Raw genomic sequence first — 8,321 nt, forward strand, 5'->3', positions numbered from 1 at the left:
TTTTTGCTATTGCCCGCTTTTTGTGCGCGCGCTTTTTGTCCCCGTCTCCATATCCCCTTCTTTTGTTCATAGACCACGTTTATTTTCTCGGTTCGATTTGCATTCATTTTGTATCCGTGGGAATGAATTTGTAGAAAATTCGCTTCCGGGATGTCCAATTGATTGACATATGCACTGTTTTGCTGACACATTTGGCAATGTGAGAAGAGAAAACCGGATATGTTTCAATGTGATCAAGCAAATCGTTTGTAGTTGGGAGCAAAAAGGTCGTTCTGGCCCTCTAAACAATGTCAATGGTGTTTAAGCCGTTAACATGGTTAAGACGCAAAAGGCATTTGGGTTGAAACTGTCTGAAATAACTTCTGTAATCAAATCGTCTACTCGTGAAAAAAATGAAGTAAAGACGCTTACAAGGAGAGTATTTCCCCCAAAATATCAAAACTCTTTTCTTTTTATTTTTTTGTGTGTGGTGAGGGAAATTTACATTATCAAAAAAGCGAGTATTACCCCCAACCGTTATCTATTTCTAATTAAAGACCAATGTAATTATATATTACATGGGGTTTAGCCAACAATTGCTAACCCTAGCCCTAGGAGAAATTGTCGGAGGATCAATTGTCGTGTCACCTACACACCAGGCCCGTCCCATACAAAAATGCCTATATGACATTGTACTTGACTGGTGTTTCTTCCTCTTAATGGATCATGCCAAGTATGCCGATCAAGGGTCTAATTAATTGTGAAACTAATGTTCCATATTTCCGATACCATTTATCATTCTTACACAGTTTGATATTGTGTATCATTTTCTTGCCCGAGGGTTTTGCCAGGTTAACTACATTTCCCCCTCTCTCCTCTATCACCTTTATTTCCACTCCTTCTTTCTCTGTATATCCATTATCTCCCTCCTCTTTCAACGTTTTTCCTTCTATTTCTCTCTATATCTGTCTATATTTAACCTACTCTCTATCTCACCCGTTTCCCCTTCATTCTCCCTCTATCATCTCATCTCCTACCATATTTTCTGTTTGCTTCTTTCCCTCTCTCTTCCACTTTCTTCTACTTATCTTCCCATTATTTCCTTATCATCCTCCCTTTTTATTCCACCCCCTCTCTCTCTCTTTCACCTTCCATTTTCCACCTCACTGTCCCTTTATTCCTCTATTTATCCTTTATCTTCCTATCACTCTTTATTCTCTCCACTTCTTCGTAGTTATTATTTTATTTTTCTCAACCTTCTCTCTCTCTCTTTACCCCCTCCCTTTCCCTTTTATCGCTCCTTTTCTTTGCCTCTCTCACCTACTCTCTTTCCCTCTGTTTCTCTTCAATCTCATCAACTCTACACTCCAGACCCGACAATATCCTCATTCCCTCATTCCGTCTTTCCCTATACAATGCGGATCAGTATTCACTCAAGCGGATAGATTTTTCGACAGTAATATCGTCATTCGCTTAAAGAGATCTATACCAATGTTTAAATTCCGGAAAAAAAACTCTTTAGGACATTACAAATTATTTTTCTTACGGTATTATTTCTAAGTGTAAACTTTTTATTGTTTACTCTCTGTACAGACAATTCCTTTGGTCACCTTCAAATTTGGAAATATTGCTAATAAGACTGCTAGTAATATACAGCTCGAAATATAATATTGGCGCTTGCCTAACATAGTAACAGATATTATCGACGAATACTGGCACGCAAGCAAAGCATGTCTATCAAAAAGTCTACTCCAATGGAGTCATTAAAGGAGAATGAAACCATTGGAACAAGATAGCTTGTGTGAAAACAGGAAAATCAAAGAAACAGATCAACGAATGTTTGAGAAAAATCAGACAAATAATGAGATAGTTATGAGCATTTGAATATTGCGATCACTAATGCTATGGAATTAGCATATTGGCAATGCGACAAAGATGTGTGATGTCACTGATGAACAACTCTCCCCATTACTTTAGTATATATTTCACTTGAGTTGCCTCTTTTATCACATCTATCCATAGATCATTTGTTCTTTCTACATGAGGGCATGTAGTACATATTTTTCAAGAATACATCATGGATAAAGAGTTTGTATCATCATAAGAAAAAGCAAATACAGACATTTTGAGGGCATTTTATAGTCCACCAAAGGGGAGGTTGTTCATCAGTGACACCCACTGATCTCTATAAAAAAATATAGAGATTTTTATAGAGATCAGTGGTGACATCATACAACCTTGTCGCATTGCCAATCGGAGGATCTCCATGGCATTCGTGATTGAAATATTCAAATGCTCACAACTTTCTCATTATTGTTCCGATTTTTCTCAAACTTTCTTTATTCTTATTCTTTGATTTTTATGTTTCTACATAAGCCTACTTGTTCCAAAGGTTTCATTCCCGTTTATATTGACATCAGATTATGTTATAGAAATAATTCATATGAGTTTGGTTTAAAGGTCTATCAGACGACATTTTAAATTCAAATAAACATTTTCTCAAGTGTAAAAACAAAGAAATTAAAAGGCAAATGTTCAACAAGAGGAAAGTTTTCAAATACAAACCAAATTTGTACATAAATGCAAAAAAAAGGAAAATGGAAACAACCGAAATCTCAAAAATGATTTGAAAATAGAATCGCCTGAGCTTTGATATATGAAATAACAAGAAACATGTGTTTTACGAGGATTTCATCTATCTTAACCGACGAATAGCGTCGTGATCCCCCATCTCTTGTCAAGAATATAAACACTCAACACCCATCTTTTATCTTATACCATTGTCACACTCGGTGAAAATCGAAACTAAGAAGGTATTTCCAGTCAGGGGTGTCGACGCCATCGATCGAAATTAGATCACGTGACCTTTTATGCATATTTTGGAGCTCTAAATCCGAGATAAGGAAAACTCACTCCTTTGGATTAGGTTCAAGTGTTTTTTACTCCAAAGGGCTTCAAAATGAAGACTTTTAGGTCGGAAGGAATCGTCTTCGGGGTATAGAACTGCTACCTTTCACACTCTCAAGACTCTCTTTTATTTTTATTTTTTTATTCGCATTAGCTCCAAAAATTTCATTCCACTATAATTGTCAGTTTGAGAAAAGTTTTAAATTTATAAAGATAGGTCAGGACAAGGTTATCCTTCTCAATCTTCAGTTGTATATATATATATATATGGTTAATTAAAAGAATGGGTAGTGTGGTCCAGTGGTTAGAGAATTGGACTCATGATCGGAAGGTTGTGAGTTTGAATCCCTACTCTGCATGCCATTGTCTCCAATTTGATAAAAGGGTCTGAGAGTAATATCTGTCGTCTAGAAGGTCCGTCGCTATGACTGATTAAACTAGAGGTCAAAATGTTTTCTCGGTAATTGGTTATATACCAGCTTGGTGTTTATCAGCAAAAATGCTGTCCTGCCAAATTCTTACGGGACTTACCACAAACAGAATTAAAATTTGTGCATGCGTGTGTGGGTATGTGTATGGGTGTTGACCTTTGAGGGTTGGGGTCGTTTTTATTGTTTATTTGCATTATGGTTAAATGTTTTTTACCATTCTTTTTTTCAATCAATGAACAAATTGTTAGTTTTATAAACGCACGTTTTCTATTGCTTATGAAAATGTGCGTGTTATACTTGAGATTTTCTTAATTTCAGTTTTGTTGGCTGTGTGGGTCCCAAAGAATCGAGGTGACCCCCTGGATGCACCTTCTGTATCGAAATTAGGAAAAAACGAAGTGGGGCGGGTGTGACCTTTCATTTCCCCGAGTTCCCTCATAGATTGCTATCATGCTCTCACCGGTTTGGGGAAGCTGGAGTGCGGTGAATTTAGTGGTGCGCCAGGGTATTTAGACGAGGGGGGTCCATTTATCTTAAACAATCCCCCTTTTTGGAAAAAATATCTATAATTTTAGGAGAAAAGCATAGAGGCGCCGATCCCCTACCCCACATAGCACCATTACTAGGTTAAGTATTGGGTATTTGGGGTTGGGTATATAGGAAGACGGAGGAGCAGAGAAAGTAAAGAGACAAAGGGCGAGAGAAGAGAGACGAAATGTTGAGATGGAAATGAAAACAATGGAGAAGAGAGAGAGAGGGGTTGAATTAGAAGGTATGAATAAGGAACTGGAATGAAGAAAAGAACCCGAAAAATAATACAAGAAAAATTTAGTGAGAAAATTTGTTCATGTGCGTGTGAGGGGGAGGCAGGTGGGGTGTGTGGACGAGGTGCAGGTGGGGGAGTGTGCGTGGCCTTACACAAAGGGGAAGGGGAAACTGCCCAGCCCCCAATTTCCAAACCATCCTCTGGGAAGTTGGTAATTTATTTTTAGTGTAGGCCTACATATCCTTCCAATTCATGTTTAAAATGCGAAATCGTTGTCATGAACAGTTCGACCGCTTCGCTGCCACGCTGGCCTATACATGTATGCATGATAATGATATCATTTCGATTATTATGCATAATGATACCATCCTAAAGAAAAGCAAAGATATGCAGACGGCTACCTAGTGTGTGAGTAGATGTGTGTTTGTGTGTTCGTGTGAATGTATATAAAGAAAGTGAGAAAAATAAAATGAAAGAGAAGAGATTTGCAGAGTGAGCCAGAGACACGACCGAAGAAGGAAGAGAGAGGGAGATATAGATTATAAGGACGAAAAAAAAATGATACCAAAAGGAAGAGCAAGAAAGGATTCAGAAAAAAAGAAAAGATGAAAGTTAAAAGAGGGAAAGCAAGTACGAGAGTACAGAAAATAAGTTAGAGAGAACAAATCGAGATACTTCGAAAGCTCATAACAAGTTTCTAAAAATACGACGTGTGTAGATCGAGTACTGTGATCCCATATACAACAAAGATTGCGCCGTTTTGTACTTTGGCTTAGGGTTAAAGATAAAGATGAGGAGGGGGCAATGATACGGTTAACACAGATCTAGGAGGTTATCAGCATCAGCTGATCTCGATAGAAAATAAGAAATCAAGTAAAAATATTGAATTTTATGGTGTTGTCCACCAAACATGAAAGGAAAACTGCATTCATGGCAAAGATGAACATTCTTTAAAAATGATTTAAATTCTCATTGACCCGGTCAGGTTCAAATATAAAGCATTTAAATAAAAAAAAAAATGAACTACAGCTAACTTATATCAACATTTCGCCAACGACAATTAGCCAAAGATCAGGTTGGCACCGATATTGTTCGATTATTTTTGAATTGTTTTACTTTGGAAAACACAAACGTTTCACCTTTTCTTTATGCACCCCCGATTTACCGTATATAATAATAATAGTAATAATAATAATATAGGTATATTTACCCAATGGTAGCCACTTCAGTTTCGAAAACTCTTCTACCAGCGGGCCCTGCTTTTATTATTACCCCGGCTTTAGCTGAGCTGCCTAGGCGCTAAAGCATTCAAGGAATTTCTTCCTACCGGGTACCCATTCACCCCACCTGGGTTGAGTGCAGCACAATGTGGATGAGTTTATTGCTAAAGGAAATTACGCCATGACTAGGATACCCACGACCCTCTGTTTCAAAGTCAGAAGACTAATCCACTGGGCCACAACGCTCCATAAGCCATTTCGGAGTTCCATTCTACTCATGATCAGAAGACGGTCATTCGTAATAAAAGTGAAATGGTGGTTTAATATCTAATGAGATAAGCACCAACACTGATGTCTTGATTATTCATATATTCTTTTGAATTTTGTTTTTCATTAGATCCACACACAAAAAAAAAATGCGTCCACTAGCGACTGGTATTTCACAGTTGGCCAAGTACATTGTTATAGCAACTTGTTACTTCATTCAAAGTAAACATGCAGCAAATTCTTTTATAGTGTCCATCTTGGTGTGAGTATTCTCGTCACCTGATCTATATTATTTCTGCAATGCATGCTTACATAATATATTGCTTTGAAGTTTGCCTATCATAATGTAAACGATGAAAGGTAATTCGATCAGAATTGCCCATGAGGTAATACCGAACTGATCCACTGAATGATATAATACGTACCTTCCTACAATTGACCGGAGTGACGTACGTATGCATGTAGTACAATCCAGCCGAATATATTTGGAGGTTACGAACTGATGTAGAGGTTCGAGTCCTTGTCATGCCTTTTGGATGACGTAATTAAATGTCAATCACGGACCGACACGAATGCTCATAATCTTATTGATACACATCTGTTAAAAAAAACACAATCACACATAAATCTTCCCCACACTGAGACACACACTGTCCTGTAATTTTATCGTGGACTCACCATTAATCGCCAAAGTGGGGACGTGCGTTTGCCGTCTTCATGAATTTATCTATTGTTTATAAAACGGTTTGGAATGAGATGAGGGATTGTCAAGTCATGGGTATGTGGACCGGGGACGTCCCCGGTTGTATAGGAGGTCCCCGGTTGATCGAAATGCAAGAAAGTGTCCCAAAAGGTAGATCAATACAAATTAACACACATACCCAATCTACCCGCACACACCCACACACATATACCATAATTATTATGATGGTTAAAAAATCGGCCAATAGAGAGACTGGATGTGTCTCTTAGTGCTTTCGAAGGATGCTGATGAATGTATATATGCTTGTTTTTAAAAGACAGAAACAGAGAATGAGGAGAGAGTAGTGGGAAGAGGGGAGAGAAGGGGACGGGTTGGGTTAGACGTTAAAGTCCAATAGGATGCTCCCATAACATTACTTTTTCTAAAAGAAAGCGGAATATAAAACCCAGTCTCACATAATAACACTTTACCTATCAAATTCGACGTGAAGCAAAGCAATTCAAGAACTCCCAGAAAGGTAGAGTGTAAAAGAGCTGTATACGGGATCCCGAAACCGTCTCAATTTCTCCGTTTTTACCGCGTTCGATTTTCTTGACACTTCTCCTGTTCTTACAAGTGCATTAAGGCGACAGCACGGAGATCAGCTTTTGCGCAAAAGTACAATCTCTGAAAGTTAATCTAATGGATTCCCAAGCTGTGTTCCATATACATTCTTGTCCAAAGAGTAAGATAGTCGTAACCTGATCAGTAAGAGCTTGTCCGAGAGTTTTGCGGAGGAGTCTAACAATATGAATGCAAAGACAAGATATCAGATATAATTTCTTTAAAAATCTTTATCATTTTCTCGGAAATTTTCATCGGGTTCATAACAATTCCTTGTTCAAAATTGTATTTAAAAAATTCAATCTGAAAACCTCTTTAAAAGGTTGCGTTTAATCCCGGTCACCTATAGGCTTACATAATAGATTGATCGCCCGTTCAACAGAGAGAGACTCAACACACCCCAAGTAAATGTAAGAATTGCAAAAAGGATCTGACCATTAAAGACAACAGGATCGATTAAGAAGTAATTAATTACAAATCATTCCCTTTATTCCCAATTATTCTATTTTTCGACGGAGAAATCGCAAGTAAGGGTTTACATCTCTTTATTCAATTTCTGCTCAAACTTGATGTAAATTGATATCCACCAGATACAAATTAACGAATGAACATTATAAACAATAACATCATCGGTGATTTCACGACTGACTTAATTTTGTAAATAAAAAGCAGTATAAAATAGACCATAATGGAAATGGAAATGAAGGGGGTATGCATATTACAATACCTTATTTTCATAGGGAATACAAAATGACAAGTAAAACAGAATCGTTTTTCATCTTGGTCCCATTAAGGTATTTAGCAATTGCGTGAAGGTGCTGTGGCTTAGTGGATAAGTCTCCGGACTGTGAACCACAAGTTCAGGGGTTCAAATCCCATCACAGCAGTAGCGTCCTTTGGCAAGGCGTTTATCTACATTTGTCACTCTCGACCCAGGTGTAGTAAATGGGTACCTAGTAGGAAGGAATTCCTGGAATGCTTGATGCATTCAAGGATCAGGGTAGTCATGCTAAAGCCGGGGTAATAGTATGCAGCGCTTAGAAACATTTGTATTAAGCGCTATATAAAAAATTGCATATTATTATTAGTATTATTACCTCGCAGACCCTTTCTATAACGTAGAAAATCTATTGTCAAAAGCCCTTCAATGACAAAGAAGTCTTTGTCGAAAATCGGTGAACCAAAATAGCAGTGTCGTCTTGGACTCTGGACAAAAGACATATTTGCACCTTTTTTTTTTAGTTCGGTCCGAATCTCAAGATCATGCGCTGTCCCGGTCCACTCACTTTCAACAGTGACCTCTAATCTGTCCATCTGTGCATTTTCAATAGATTATTGTGGACATGGTGGACTTTGCACAGAGCGTCTGCGAGGTGGATGCTAAAATACGCTATTATACATATATATTATGTAACAAAGCTTCAGTCCAGTAGCGTACCTGGGAT

Source organism: Lytechinus variegatus, chromosome 8, assembly GCF_018143015.1.
Source record: "Lytechinus variegatus isolate NC3 chromosome 8, Lvar_3.0, whole genome shotgun sequence".
Taxonomy (NCBI): domain Eukaryota; kingdom Metazoa; phylum Echinodermata; class Echinoidea; order Temnopleuroida; family Toxopneustidae; genus Lytechinus; species Lytechinus variegatus.